Source organism: Ranitomeya imitator, chromosome 1, assembly GCF_032444005.1.
Source record: "Ranitomeya imitator isolate aRanImi1 chromosome 1, aRanImi1.pri, whole genome shotgun sequence".
NCBI lineage: Eukaryota > Metazoa > Chordata > Amphibia > Anura > Dendrobatidae > Ranitomeya > Ranitomeya imitator.
Genome location: NC_091282.1, coordinates 600,318,817 through 600,335,657, shown reverse-complemented (window position 1 = coordinate 600,335,657; position 16,841 = coordinate 600,318,817). Strand labels below are relative to the sequence as shown.

Below are 16,841 nucleotides of genomic sequence, written 5' to 3'. Positions count from 1 at the left end.
GAATAGCAGCCCACAGCTGTATATTTAGCTTTTACTGGCCTTGATTGTGACATTAAGCCCGGTTAGTAATGGAGAGGCGTCAATAAGACACTTAGCCATTACTAATCCTATAGTAGTGAAAGAGTTAAAGGCACAGCCAGAAAAAAGTATTTTAATTTCACCATACTTACTACCACGCCCAATCGAAGCCATCGATCACCTGCAAAAAAATAATAAACCAACAGTATACTCCCTGAGTGTCCCACGACGATCTCCCCTATAGAACAGTGACATGAGGAGATGTGACGTTCTATAGGCCTCCAGTGACACACTGACAGGAGACAATGGCTCCTGCAATGCCTTTACTGAGGCTTCAATGGCCTCTCACTTTACGGCCCTGCTGCGTGAGAAATTTCCCACTCAGCAGTGCCGTAAATGACAGTATGAACTCCGCACTCACAGCGGCGGAGGGATACAGTGCGGAAGGATACCTATCATCATTGTATCCCGGAGCCCCTGGAGAGCGGTCACATCTGCTGATGTGATGCTCTCCATGGGAAATCATCGTGGGACACTCGTTATTACATGGATTACATCGGATCAGTGAGTATATGGTGGTTTATTATTTTTAAATGTTTACAGGTGATAGAGGGCTTCGGGGACAAGGTGATTGGTGAGTATATAATATATGTTGTATGTACTGTATGTGTATATGTGTCTACTGTATGTGTGTCCCATCATCCAGCTACCTGTTACTGTAGCAGGCATAGCCGGATGCGACTAGTAGTCCCATTGGACGATGCCTGCCTACACAGACCCGCACACCCACACACATACAGCCTCGCACAGCCCCGCAGACACACACAAACACCCACGCGCACACGCACACACAGCCCCGCACATCTTCGCCCACACACTTCCCTTTCCTTCCAATCTGCAGCGTTTCTCGCAGGCAACTCCGCAGTAAATCCATAGATCTTTTTTAAACCTGTGGTTTTGCTGTGGATTTGCCTGTCACAATGGAAGTCAATGGTGCAGAAACACTGCAGATCCGTAAAATCAATTGACATGCTGCAGAAAATCAAACGCTGCGATTCCGCGCATTTATGTCCACAACATGTGCACACCAAATTTCAATTTCACATTGACTAACATTGCTTGTGCACTACACTGCAGATTTGATGCAATTCCACGCATCCAAAAACGCTGCGGATCCGCATCTAAATCCGCAATGCGTGCACATAGCCTTACACTGCAACATTACCTTGAGACCATAATCTGGGAGCGTAGATGGATAACTAGGCCCATGAACAAGTAACCAGGATGGAGCAGAGGCATCTGGTGAAGCGTGGCCATTCCAAGTCCGACCTGTGCAGCCAGACCCAGAGGAGTCGGGCCAGTGCAGCCAGACCCAGAGGGCTCCCTTCAGCCCATCCTCTGCAGCCAGACCCAGAGGGCTCCCTTCAGCCCATCCTCTGCAGCCAGACCCAGAGGGCTCCCTTCAGCCCATCCTCTGCAGCCAGACCCAGAGGGCTCCCTTCAGCCCATCCTCTGCAGCCAGACCCAGAGGGCTCCCTTCAGCTCATCCTCTGCAGCCAGACCCAGAGGGCTCCCTTCAGCCCATCCTCTGCAGCCAGACCCAGAGGGCTCCCTTCAGCCCATCCTCTGCAGCCAGACCCAGAGGGCTCCCTTCAGCCCATCCTCTGCAGCCTGTTGTGAATTCAGCTTTTGGGCTCCCTCCGGTGGTTGTAGAGGGTAATGCAGTTGTGCCTGGATTGCAGGAGTGGACATGTGTATCTACTAATTGCAGGACTGACTGGGGTATATAGCTTTGCAGGATCCTTTAGTCAGTGCCAGTTGTCCATTGTTCTTGAAGGATTCACTTCCCTGCTGGTCTCTCCAGTTTGCTGTGTTTTTCTACAAAGATAAGCCCTGGCTTTGTTTTTGCTGTCCACCTGCAGTGGACCTTATAGTTCTGTGCATTTTCATGTTTTTGTCTTGTCCAGCTTGGTCTGTGAAGGATTTTTTGCAGCCAAGCTGTGTCTCTGGAGATGCAGATATACCCCCAATGTCTTTAGTCAGATGTGGTGATCCGTGTTTTCTGCGGTGGATATTTTCTAGTGTTTTAATACTGACCGCATAGTACTCTGTTCTATCCTTTCTTTTTAGGTAGTATGGCCTCCTATGCTAAAATCTGATTTCATATCTTCGTATGTTATTCCCCTCTCCTCTCACCGTCAATATTTGTGGGGGGCTATCTATCCTTTGGGGATTTTCTCTGAGGCAAGATAGGTTTCCTGTTTCTGTCTTTAGGGGTAGTTAGATCTTAGGCTGTGTCGAGGGGTCTAGGGAGTGTTAGGTACCCCACGGCTACTTTTAGTTGCGTTGCTAGGTTCAGGGTTTGCGGTCAGTACAGGGACCACCTTCTCCAGAGTACGTCTCATGCTGCTCCAAGGCCACCAAATCATAACAGCAGCCAGAGGGCTCCATTCAGCCCATCCTCTGCAGCCAGAGGGCTCCATTCAGCCCATCCTCTGCAGCCAGAGGGCTCCATTCAGCCCATCCTCTGCAGCCAGAGGGCTCCATTCAGCCCATCCTCTGCAGCCAGAGGGCTCCATTCAGCCCATCCTCTGCAGCCAGAGGGCTCCATTCAGCCCATCCTCTGCAGCCAGAGGGCTCCATTCAGCCCATCCTCTGCAGCCTGAGGGCTCCATTCAGCCCATCCTCTGCAGCCAGAGGGCTCCATTCAGCCCATCCTCTGCAGCCAGAGGGCTCCATTCAGCCCATCCTCTGCAGCCAGAGGGCTCCATTCAGCCCATCCTCTGCAGCCAGAGGGCTCCATTCAGCCCATCCTCTGCAGCCAGAGGGCTCCATTCAGCCCATCTTCTGCAGCCAGAGCCAGAGGGCTCCCTTCAGTCCACCCTCTGCAGCCAGAGGGCTCCCTTCAGTCCACCCTCTGCAGCCAGAGGGCTCCCTTCAGTCCACCCTCTGCAGCCAGAGGGCTCCCTTCAGTCCATCCTCTGCAGCCAGAGGGCTCCATTCAGCCCATCCTCTGCAGCCAGAGGGCTCCATTCAGCCCATCCTCTGCAGCCAGAGGGCTCCATTCAGCCCATCCTCTGCAGCCAGAGGGCTCCATTCAGCCCATCCTCTGCAGCCAGAGGGCTCCATTCAGCCCATCCTCTGCAGCCAGAGGGCTCCATTCAGCCCATCCTCTGCAGCCAGAGGGCTCCATTCAGCCCATCTTCTGCAGCCAGAGCCAGAGGGCTCCCTTCAGTCCACCCTCTGCAGCCAGAGGGCTCCCTTCAGTCCACCCTCTGCAGCCAGAGGGCTCCCTTCAGTCCACCCTCTGCAGCCAGAGGGCTCCCTTCAGTCCATCCTCTGCAGCCAGAGGGCTCCATTCAGCCCATCCTCTGCAGCCAGAGGGCTCCATTCAGCCCATCCTCTGCAGCCAGAGGGCTCCATTCAGCCCATCCTCTGCAGCCAGAGGGCTCCATTCAGCCCATCCTCTGCAGCCAGAGGGCTCCATTCAGCCCATCCTCTGCAGCCAGAGGGCTCCATTCAGCCCATCCTCTGCAGCCAGAGGGCTCCATTCAGCCCATCCTCTGCAGCCAGAGGGCTCCATTCAGCCCATCCTCTGCAGCCAGAGGGCTCCATTCAGCCCATCCTCTGCAGCCAGAGGGCTCCATTCAGCCCATCCTCTGCAGCCAGAGGGCTCCATTCAGCCCATCCTCTGCAGCCAGAGGGCTCCATTCAGCCCATCCTCTGCAGCCAGAGGGCTCCATTCAGCCCATCCTCTGCAGCCAGAGGGCTCCATTCAGCCCATCCTCTGCAGCCAGAGGGCTCCATTCAGCCCATCCTCTGCAGCCAGAGGGCTCCATTCAGCCCATCCTCTGCAGCCAGAGGGCTCCATTCAGCCCATCCTCTGCAGCCAGAGGGCTCCATTCAGCCCATCCTCTGCAGCCAGAGGGCTCCATTCAGCCCATCCTCTGCAGCCAGAGGGCTCCATTCAGCCCATCCTCTGCAGCCAGAGGGCTCCATTCAGCCCATCCTCTGCAGCCAGAGGGCTCCATTCAGCCCATCCTCTGCAGCCAGAGGGCTCCATTCAGCCCATCCTCTGCAGCCAGAGGGCTCCATTCAGCCCATCCTCTGCAGCCAGAGGGCTCCATTCAGCCCATCCTCTGCAGCCAGAGGGCTCCATTCAGCCCATCCTCTGCAGCCAGAGGGCTCCATTCAGCCCATCCTCTGCAGCCAGAGGGCTCCATTCAGCCCATCCTCTGCAGCCAGAGGGCTCCATTCAGCCCATCCTCTGCAGCCAGAGGGCTCCATTCAGCCCATCCTCTGCAGCCAGAGGGCTCCATTCAGCCCATCCTCTGCAGCCAGAGGGCTCCATTCAGCCCATCCTCTGCAGCCAGAGGGCTCCATTCAGCCCATCCTCTGCAGCCAGAGGGCTCCATTCAGCCCATCCTCTGCAGCCAGAGGGCTCCATTCAGCCCATCCTCTGCAGCCAGAGGGCTCCATTCAGCCCATCCTCTGCAGCCAGAGGGCTCCATTCAGCCCATCCTCTGCAGCCAGAGGGCTCCATTCAGCCCATCCTCTGCAGCCAGAGGGCTCCATTCAGCCCATCCTCTGCAGCCAGAGGGCTCCATTCAGCCCATCCTCTGCAGCCAGAGGGCTCCATTCAGCCCATCCTCTGCAGCCAGAGGGCTCCATTCAGCCCATCCTCTGCAGCCAGAGGGCTCCATTCAGCCCATCCTCTGCAGCCAGAGGGCTCCATTCAGCCCATCCTCTGCAGCCAGAGGGCTCCATTCAGCCCATCCTCTGCAGCCAGAGGGCTCCATTCAGCCCATCCTCTGCAGCCAGAGGGCTCCATTCAGCCCATCCTCTGCAGCCAGAGGGCTCCATTCAGCCCATCCTCTGCAGCCAGAGCCAGAGGGCTCCATTCAGCCCATCCTCTGCAGCCAGAGGGCTCCATTCAGCCCATCTTCTGCAGCCAGAGGGCTCCCTTCAGTCCACCCTCTGCAGCCAGAGGGCTCCCTTCAGTCCATCCTCTGCAGCCAGAGGGCTCCATTCAGCCCATCCTCTGCAGCCAGAGGGCTCCATTCAGCCCATCCTCTGCAGCCAGAGGGCTCCATTCAGTCCATCCTCTGCAGCCAGACCCAGAGGGCTCCCTTCAGTGCATAAGATTTGTGTGCTGTATATACAAGAGTGCGCAGCAGAGACCCACATGGGGCGTACCCGGACATTCACTGCACCCCCTGTCCTCTCCAGCCCACAGGGGGGCTGACGAGGGCAGGGGTGCCAGTAGTCAGGGAAGGCCAGTAGTCAGGGAAGATTCCATGGACAGGTACTTGTTGTCAGAGCATATGGCCTTACACCCAGGCACAGTAGTGAGGCCGACAGGACAGACTGGACCGGCTGCTGCTCCACACAAGGAGGGTGACTGCACCCTGATGAACGCTCCCGGGAGGGATCATCATGGCACGGGATGGGCCAGTTTCACTCCACTGCAATTAGTTTCACTGCTGGGACACGCAATAGAGGAAGCGCCTGATAAGTAGCGGCTCTTAACCTCTTCCTGCCCAGGATCTACCCAATAGTTTACTGCTCAATGGTATCAGCCATGTCAGTTTGGGGAGGGTCTGACTACAGTGCTAATCAATAGGCTGAGTGGCAGGAAAAGTAGTGTGCCACCTGAACCACATGTCAAATGTGGACCACCTCCAGACACATCTGGTGCTCCTAACACGCATGTGTTGAACGGGCTGCTGTTAACGCAATGTGAACCTGGCCTTGCACTTCCACTGCAGCACTGGGGTCTTGGGTTCAAATCCCACCAAGGACAACATCTGTAAGGGGTTTGTATGTTCTCCCCGTGTTTGTGTGATGTTTCCTCCTACACTCTAAAGACATACTGACAGGGATTCTAGATTGTGAGCCCCATCGGGGACAGTGATAATGTCTATAAAGCTGCGGAATGTCTGTAAAGTTGGCCCTATATAAGTGAATAAATAACATGCTGTCATAGGCTGGATACTATGAGGATCACCGGCCCTTTAAAACGTGGCAGAATCTTTCCTTCTTGTGAATGACATGACAGCTCTGCACTCCGCATACCTGGTGTGTGCTCAAGAGGGACAGGGTCTATATGTCAGCCAGGTATAGGGGGCAGCAAACCGCTCCACGTGCAGCAGAGGTGGAGGTGACGCACGAAACCTTGCCTCCCTCCCTGTAATTCATTCCTGAGGTTTGCATCTATAGCGCCAATATATTCAGTAGCGTACAATGTCGTCCTCCAGCCTCTTATGTGCAGACCGGCGGAGGCTTCATGGCGTCTGCACAGGATACATAATAAACCATCAGGGTGGGAGGTGTATCTCATTGATCAGCGGCAGTACTGACGAATGTGCAGTGGACAGGTGGGGCGCTGCAGACACTGCCATATACAGCGTCACATACTGACACCCAACACTCAGGCCCTGCACCCAGTGACACAAGACAGGACAGCGACACACAACATATATACGTGTTCATATAAAATCCCCAATGGTAGAGCAAAATAATAACATACAAGATATAGCACAGGTGTAATACACAGGACCAGGGGACTAAACCTATAGCACAGGTGTAATACACAGGACCAGGGGACTAAACCTATAGCACAGGTGTAATACACAGGACCGGGGGTCTAATAACCTATAGCACAGCTGTAATACACAGGACCAGGGTGTTATAACATACAGTGCTGCTCACCATTATTGGCACCCCTTCATTTTTTTCATAGACTGTACAATATCTTCAGAGATAAATGGAAATGTATCCGTTATATCCTCAGGATTTTTGATTAGTGGTCCAGAGTAATACCACAATAAAACATTCTTATTCATCTTGTATATCGTAATTTCAAAGAATAAACAGAATAAACTTCATGTGCAGCAATAAAGGCACCCCTATTTAATACTTGGTTGCACACCCTTTGGCACTGATGACAGCCTTCAAGTGTTTCTTGTAGCCAACAATAAGGCTTTTGCACTTCTCTGCTGGTATTTTCTCCCAAATGTTTGCAGGGTTCTTTTTCCCAATGGCAGATTTCAGTTCACCCCTAAGATTTTCAATGGGATTGAGGTCAGGACTCATTGTTGACCATTTTAAAACAATCCATTTTTTCCTTTTTCAACCGTTCTTGTGTACCTTTGGATTTGTGCTTTGGGTCATTGTCTTGCTGGAGAACCCATCGTGTTCGACTGAAACCAAGTTTTCTTACACTGGGTAGGTCATTTCACTCTAAAATCTATTAATAATTCTCTGATTTCATGATTTCTGTGATATGGTCAAGGCCTCCAGTACCACAGTACCAGATGCAGCAAAGCAAACCCACATCATTATGGATCCTCCATCATGTTTAAATTGTTGGTAGGGTGTTCTTTTCCTTATAAGCTTCATTGCATTGTCTGTAAACAAACAGTTTATTTGCAATGCCAAAAAGCTCTATTTTTGTGTCATCTGTCCACAGAACATTTTCCCAGAAGGATTGTGGTTTGTTAAGGTAAGGTACTGTCAAGCGGTCCTTCTCCGGTACCACACAATCAACAGACCTAGAGTATAGTAAACAATTCCAAGACCTTTATTTAGGCAAAAATACAAAAGGTCCATACACGATCCACCACACAAAGAATCCGAATGCACTTCAGTAACATGATAACAGTCCAACAATCCGCAGGCAGAGGATAGCATAGTCCATATACTCTTCTTTCTCTCTGAGATGCTGTGAACACATCATCATTCCACACAGGACTCATCTGCGTCTCACCTCCCTGATATTTTAAGTCTCCCTCCTCATTCACAGGTCAGGAGGGGGAAGGTCTCAGGGGCTCATTGCGTCAACAAGCTAGGTCAACATGTCATTAGCATATCAGCAAACAATATAGTGCTCTGGGGGCTGATATCAGATGCCAGCAACAGCCATTCATCAATTAGCAAATAACTTCTTCTACAAGAAAACACCATGAAAATAAGTAAAATAGAAGTATACACAAAAATGATACCCACATAGCATATCACACCATCACAGGTACTCTTTGCCAAAGATCGGTTGTTCCTTTTCATGTGTTTTCTCCAGCAATGGTTTCGGCCTTGATCTTCGCCCGTAAAGTTCTGCTTGGATTAGCATGCGGCATATGGTACTTGTTTAAACCATAACACCAGACTGTTCCAGGTTGGATGTTTGATGTGGTGTTTTGTTTTTTTACACCATTCGCACCAACCTTCAAAGACATCTCTTGTCAATCTTCCTTTTTCCCCTACGTCCATGGAGGTTCTTGGCGGTTTCATGCTTGGCAAACTTTTTAACATCGTACACTGCTGAAACTGGGATACCAAGGTTTTTGAAGATGGCCTTATACCCTTTGGAAGTCTTGTGACTGCTAATAACTGCAGTTCCAATGTCCTCAGACAGCTTCTTTGCCTTCACCATTGTGATGAAGTCATCATTCATTGGCCGATTCATGTCACATGGGCACAGACATAATTAGAGGTGATTCTAATTTGTGATATACCACAGGCGAGCCAATTTGTGTTTCCATACTAACCACAACAGGACCAGGGGTCTAATAACATATAGAGCAGCTGTAATACACAGGATCAGTAGGCCAATATCCTATAGCACAGGTGTAATACACAGGACCAGGGGGCTAATAACATACAGAACAGCTGTAATACGCAGGACCAGGGGGCTAATATCCTATAGCACAGATGTAATACACAGGACCAGGGGTATAATAACCTATAGCACAGCTGTAATACACAGGACCAGGGGTCTAATAACCTATAGCACAGCTGTAATACACAGGACCGTAGTGGAATAACCTATAGCAGAGGTGTAATCCACCACGGTCCTGTGTAATAACCTATAGCAGAGGTGTAATACACAGGACCAGGGGGCTAATAACCTATAGCAGAGGTGTAATACACAGTACCGGGGTGGAATAACCTATAGCAGAGGTGTAATACACAGTACCGGGGTGGAATAACCTATAGCAGAGGTGTAATACACAGGACCAGGGGGACTAATAACCTATAGCACAGATGTAATACACAGGACCGGGGTATAACAACCTATATCACAGGTGTAATGCACAGGGTCGGGGGTCTAGTAACCTATAGCACAGCTGTAATACACAGGATCAAGGGGGCTAATAACCTATAGCAGAGGTGTAATACACAGGACCAGGGGGCTAATAACCTATAGCAGAGGTGTAATACACAGGACCAGGGGGCTAATATCCTATAGCACAGCTGTAATACACAGGACCAGGGGTATAATAATAACCTATAGCACAGATGTAATACACAGGACCAGGGGGACTAATAACCTATAGCACATATGTAATACACAGGACCAGGGGACTAATAACCTACAGCACAGGTGTAATACACAGGACCAAGGGGCTAATAACCTACAGCACAGGTGTAATACACAGGACCAAGGGGCTAATAACCTATAGCACAGATGTAATACAAAGGACCAGGGGTATAACAATCTATAGCACAGATGTAATACACAAGACCAGGGGACTAATAACCTATAGTACAGGTGTAATACACAAGAACAGGGGGCTAATAACCTATAACAGGTGTAATACACAGGACCAAGGGGCTAATAACCTATAGCAGAGGTGTAATACATAGGACCAGGGGACTCATAACCTATAGCACAGGTGTAATGCACAGGGTCGGGGGTCTAGTAACCTATAGCACAGCTGTAATACACAGGACCAGGGGGCTAATAACCTATAGCAGAGGTGTAATACACAGGATCGGGGAGGAATAACCTATAGCAGAGGTGTAATACACAGGACCAGGGGGCTAATAACCTACAGCACAGCTATAATACACAGGACCAGGGGGCTAATAACCTATAGCACAGCTGTAATACACTGGAACGGGGTGGAAAAACCTATAGCAGAGGTGTAATACAGAGGGCCAAGGGGCTAATAACCTATAGCATAGCTGTAATACACAGGACAGTAGTGGAATAACCTATAGCAGAGATATAATCCACCATGGTCCTGTGCATTACACCTCTGCTATAGGTTATTCCATCACAGTCCTGTGTAAATAACCTATAGTAGAGGTGTAATACACAGGACTAGGGCGCTAATAACCTATAGCACAGCTGTAATACACAGGACCAGGGAGGCCAATAACCTACAGCACAGCTGTTATACACAGGACCAGGGGGCTAATATCCTATAGCACACAGCTGTAATACACAGGACCGAGGTGGAATAACCTATAGCAGAGGTGTAAAACACAGGATCGGGGTGGAATAACCTATAGCAGAGGTGTAATACACAGGACCAGGGGGCTAATATCCTATAGCACAGCTGTGATACACAGGACCAAGGTGGAATGACCTATAGCAGAGGTGTAATACACAGGACCAGGGGGCTAATATCCTATAGCACAGCTGTGATACACAGGACCGAGGTGGAATGACCTATAGCAGAGGTGTAATACACAGGATCGCGGTGGAATAACCAATAGCAGAGGTGTAATACACAGGACTAGGAAGCTAATAACATAGCACAGCTGTAATACACAGGACCGAGGTGGAATGACCTATAGCAGAGGTGTAATAACCTATAGCACAGCTGTAATACACAGGACCAGGGGGCTAATAACCTATAGCACAGCTGTAATACACAGGACCAGGGGGCTAATAACCCATAGCACAGATGTAATACACAGGATCGGGGTGGAATAACCTATAGCACAGCTGTAATACACAGGACCGAGGTGGAATGACCTATAGCAGAGGTGTAATACACAGGATCGGGGTTGAATAACCAATAGCAGAGGTGTAATACACAGGACAGGAAGCTAATAACATATAGCACAGCTGTAATACACAGGACCGAGGTGGAATGACCTATAGCAGAGGTGTCATACACAGGATCGGGGTGGAATAACCTATAGCACAGCTGTAATACACAGGACCAGGGGGCTAATAACCTATAGCACAGCTGTAATACACAGGACCAGGGAGTTAATAACCTATAGCACAGGTGTAATACACAGGATCGGGGTGGAATAACCTATAGCACAGCTATAATACACAGGACCAGGGGGCTAATAACCTATAGCACAGCTGTAATACACAGGACCAGGGGGCTAATAACCTATAGCACAGCTGTAATACACAGGACCAGGGGGCTAATAACCTATAGCACAGGTGTAATACACAGGATCGGGGTGGAATAACCTATAGCACAGCTGTAATACACAGGACCAGGGGGCTAATAACCTATAGCACAGCTGTAATACACAGGACCAGGGGGCTAATAACCTATAGCACAGCTGTAATACACAGGACCAGGGGGCTAATAACCTATAGCACAGCTGTAATACACAGGACCAAGGGGCTAATAACCAATAGCAGAGGTGTAATACACAGGACCAGGGGGCTAATAACCTATAGCACAGGTGTAATACACAGGACAAGGGGTCTAATAACCTATAGCACAGGTGTAATACACAGGACCAGGGGGCTAATAACCTATAGCACAGCTGTAATACACAGGACCAAGGGGCTAATAACCAATAGCAGAGGTGTAATACACAGGACCAGGGGACTAATAACCTATAGCACAGGTGTAATACACAGGACCAGGGGGGTAATAACCTATAGCACAGGTGTAATACACAGGACCGAGGAGGAATAACATATAGCAGATGGTTTCGGTATGGTATAACAGACAGACGAATAATATTACAATACCGAATATTATGCACGTGACAGTACGAATACACGCAGCACCGGTTCCGTCTCCACTCCTCGGTACCCCGCAGCCCTCTCCCCGGCCCCACAGCCCTTTCCGCCTCTCACCTCCTGCGCTCCTGCTCCGGTCTTCTCCAACCTGCCACTGGGCTGCACCTCCATCCACATAGCTCCCCTCCCTGTAACCCCGCCCCACAGAACACCGGTACCAATGACCAGCCTCCAACCTCTGCTCCCACTCCCTTCCATTCCTCTCACTGGTGGAAAGCAGAAGAAGGCGGAGGCAGAAGGTGAGCTCACGCACAACAACCTGAGGCAGAGCGGCTTCAAGTCACGTGATGAGCGCCATGTTTCTGGTTGTCAAGCAACCATCGTTTGGTGACTACACCTGTCTGTGACTCTGATGTAGCAGGCGCTGCACCGATCGCCTGTGGTGCAGTAAGAGGGGGAACACATCCTGGGGAGATACTATCCATGTGCGGGAGGAAGCCAGTGTGCCCCCTCTTTCCTTCTGTCACCTCTCTGCATGGCGGACAAGCCTAGAGACCTGAGGCAGCAGTCACTCCTCCACATCACCCCCCAGCAGGTCCTTCCCTGTGACAAATTCTATCTTGCTACACCGGCACAGCACAGTCAGCCCTGCTACACCAGACACAGCACAGTCAGCCCTGCTACACAGGCACAGCACAGTCAGCCCTCCTACACCAGACACAGCACAGTCAGCTCTGCTACACCAGACACAGCACAGTCAGCCCTGCTACACAGACACAGCACAGTCAGCCCTCCTACACCAGACACAGCACAGTCAGCCCTGCTACACCAGACACAGCACAGTCAGCCCTGCTACACCAGACACAGCACAGTCAGCCCTCCTACACCAGACACAGCACAGTCAGCCCTGCTACACCAGACACAGCACAGTCAGCCCTGCTACACCAGACACAGCACAGTCAGCCCTGCTACACCAGACACAGCACAGTCAGCCCTGCTACACAGACACAGCACAGTCAGCCCTCCTACACCAGACACAGCACAGTCAGCCCTGCTACACAGACACAGCACAGTCAGCCCTCCTACACCAGACACAGCACAGTCAGCCCTGCTACACCGGCACAGCACAGTCAGCCCTGCTACACCAGACACAGCACAGTCAGCCCTCCTACACCAGACACAGCACAGTCAGCCCTGCTACACAGACACAGCACAGTCAGCCCTCCTACACCAGACACAGCACAGTCAGCCCTGCTACACAGGCACAGCACAGTCAGCCCTGCTACACCAGACACAGCACAGTCAGCCCTGCTACACCAGACACAGCACAGTCAGCCCTGCTACACAGACACAGCACAGTCAGCCCTGCTACACAGACACAGCACAGTCAGCCCTGCTACACCGGCACAGCACAGTCAGCCCTGCTACACCAGACACAGCACAGTCAGCCCTCCTACACCAGACACAGCACAGTCAGCCCTGCTACACAGACACAGCACAGTCAGCCCTCCTACACCAGACACAGCACAGTCAGCCCTGCTACACAGGCACAGCACAGTCAGCCCTGCTACACCAGACACAGCACAGTCAGCCCTGCTACACCAGACACAGCACAGTCAGCCCTGCTACACAGACACAGCACAGTCAGCCCTGCTACACAGACACAGCACAGTCAGCCCTGCTACACAGACACAGCACAGTCAGCCCTGCTACACAGACACAGCACAGTCAGCCCTGCTACACAGACACAGCACAGTCAGCCCTGCTACACAGACACAGCACAGTCAGCCCTGCTACACCAGACACAGCACAGTCAGCCCTGCTACACCAGACACAGCACAGTCAGCCCTGCTACACCAGACACAGCACAGTCAGCCCTGCTACACCAGACACAGCACAGTCAGCCCTGCTACACCAGACACAGCACAGTCAGCCCTGCTACACCAGACACAGCACAGTCAGCCCTGCTACACCAGACACAGCACAGTCAGCCCTGCTACACCAGACACAGCACAGTCAGCCCTGCTACACAGACACAGCACAGTCAGCCCTGCTACACCAGACACAGCACAGTCAGCCCTGCTACACAGGCACAGCACAGTCAGCCCTCCTACACCAGACACAGCACAGTCAGCCCTGCTACACAGACACAGCACAGTCAGCCCTCCTACACCAGACACAGCACAGTCAGCCCTGTACACAGGCACAGCACAGTCAGCCCTGCTACACCAGACACAGCACAGTCAGCTCTGCCACACCAGACACAGCACAGTCAGCCCTGCTACACAGGCACAGCACAGTCAGCCCTGCTACACCAGACACAGCACAGTCAGCCCTGCTACACCAGACACAGCACAGTCAGCCCTGCTACACAGGCACAGCACAGTCAGCCCTCCTACACCAGACACAGCACAGTCAGCCCTGCTACACCAGACACAGCACAGTCAGCCCTGCTACACAGACACAGCACAGTCAGCCCTCCTACACCAGACACAGCACAGTCAGCCCTGCTACACCAGACACAGCACAGTCAGCCATGCTACACCAGACACAGCACAGTCAGCCCTGCTACACCAGACACAGCACAGTCAGCCCTGCTACACCAGACACAGCACAGTCAGCCCTGCTACACAGACACAGCACAGTCAGCCCTGCTACACCAGACACAGCACAGTCAGCCCTGCTACACAGGCACAGCACAGTCAGCCCTCCTACACCAGACACAGCACAGTCAGCCCTGCTACACCAGACACAGCACAGTCAGCCCTGCTACACCAGACACAGCACAGTCAGCCCTGCTACACCAGACACAGCACAGTCAGCCCTGCTACACCAGACACAGCACAGTCAGCCCTGCTACACCAGACACAGCACAGTCAGCCCTGCTACACCAGACACAGCACAGTCAGCCCTGCTACACCAGACACAGCACAGTCAGCCCTGCTACACCAGACACAGCACAGTCAGCCCTGCTACACCAGACACAGCACAGTCAGCCCTGCTACACAGACACAGCACAGTCAGCCCTGCTACACAGACACAGCACAGTCAGCCCGAATACACCAGACACAGCACAGTCAGCCCTGCTACACAGACACAGCACAGTCAGCCCTGCTACACCAGACACGGCACAGTCAGCCCTGCTACACCAGACACAACACAGTCAGCCCTGCTACACAGGCACAGCACAGTCAGCCCTGCTACACAGGCACAGCACAGTCAGCCCTGCTACACCGGCACAGCACAGTCAGCCCTGCTACACCAGACATAGCACAGTCAGCCCTGCTACACCAGACACAGCACAGTCAGCCCTGCTACACCAGACACAGCACAGTCAGCCCGAATACACCAGACACAGCACAGTCAGCCCTGCTACACCAGACACAGCACAGTCAGCCCTGCTACACAGGCACAGCACAGTCAGCCCTGCCACACCAGACACAGCACAGTCAGCCCTGCTACACAGGCACAGCACAGTCAGCCGTGCTACACAGGCACAACACAGTCAGCCCTGCTACACCAGACACAGCACAGTCAGCCCTGCTACACCAGACACAGCACAGTCAGCCCTGCTACACCAGACACGGCACAGTCAGCCCTGCCACACAGGCACAGCACAGTCAGCCCTGCTACACCAGACAGCACAGTCAGCTCTGCTACACCAGACACAGCACAGTCAGCCCTGCTACACAGGCACAGCACAGTCAGCCCTCCTACACCAGACACAGCACAGTCAGCTCTGCTACACCAGACACAGCACAGTCAGCCCTGCTACACAGACACAGCACAGTCAGCCCTCCTACACCAGACACAGCACAGTCAGCCCTGCTACACCAGACACAGCACAGTCAGCCCTGCTACACCAGACACAGCACAGTCAGCCCTCCTACACCAGACACAGCACAGTCAGCCCTGCTACACCAGACACAGCACAGTCAGCCCTGCTACACCAGACACAGCACAGTCAGCCCTGCTACACCAGACACAGCACAGTCAGCCCTGCTACACAGACACAGCACAGTCAGCCCTCCTACACCAGACACAGCACAGTCAGCCCTGCTACACAGACACAGCACAGTCAGCCCTCCTACACCAGACACAGCACAGTCAGCCCTGCTACACCGGCACAGCACAGTCAGCCCTGCTACACCAGACACAGCACAGTCAGCCCTCCTACACCAGACACAGCACAGTCAGCCCTGCTACACAGACACAGCACAGTCAGCCCTCCTACACCAGACACAGCACAGTCAGCCCTGCTACACAGGCACAGCACAGTCAGCCCTGCTACACCAGACACAGCACAGTCAGCCCTGCTACACCAGACACAGCACAGTCAGCCCTGCTACACAGACACAGCACAGTCAGCCCTGCTACACAGACACAGCACAGTCAGCCCTGCTACACCGGCACAGCACAGTCAGCCCTGCTACACCAGACACAGCACAGTCAGCCCTCCTACACCAGACACAGCACAGTCAGCCCTGCTACACAGACACAGCACAGTCAGCCCTCCTACACCAGACACAGCACAGTCAGCCCTGCTACACAGGCACAGCACAGTCAGCCCTGCTACACCAGACACAGCACAGTCAGCCCTGCTACACCAGACACAGCACAGTCAGCCCTGCTACACAGACACAGCACAGTCAGCCCTGCTACACAGACACAGCACAGTCAGCCCTGCTACACAGACACAGCACAGTCAGCCCTGCTACACAGACACAGCACAGTCAGCCCTGCTACACAGACACAGCACAGTCAGCCCTGCTACACAGACACAGCACAGTCAGCCCTGCTACACCAGACACAGCACAGTCAGCCCTGCTACACCAGACACAGCACAGTCAGCCCTGCTACACCAGACACAGCACAGTCAGCCCTGCTACACCAGACACAGCACAGTCAGCCCTGCTACACCAGACACAGCACAGTCAGCCCTGCTACACCAGACACAGCACAGTCAGCCCTGCTACACCAGACACAGCACAGTCAGCCCTGCTACACCAGACACAGCACAGTCAGCCCTGCTACACAGACACAGCACAGTCAGCCCTGCTACACCAGACACAGCACAGTCAGCCCTGCTACACAG

General features: G+C 52.7%; 1 protein-coding gene across 2 annotated transcripts in view; it reads right to left on the bottom strand.

The window, feature by feature from the left end:
• The window catches only part of CGN (cingulin), a 101,634-nt gene extending 89,685 nt beyond the window's left edge, over positions 1–11,949 (bottom strand). For both annotated transcript variants that reach the window (XM_069768387.1, XM_069768396.1), the window contains exon 1: positions 11,864–11,949. The gene's annotated coding sequence lies outside the window, so the exon portion shown is untranslated. The remainder of the gene's footprint in view (positions 1–11,863) is intronic.
• Positions 11,950–16,841: the final 4,892 nt, after the last annotated feature.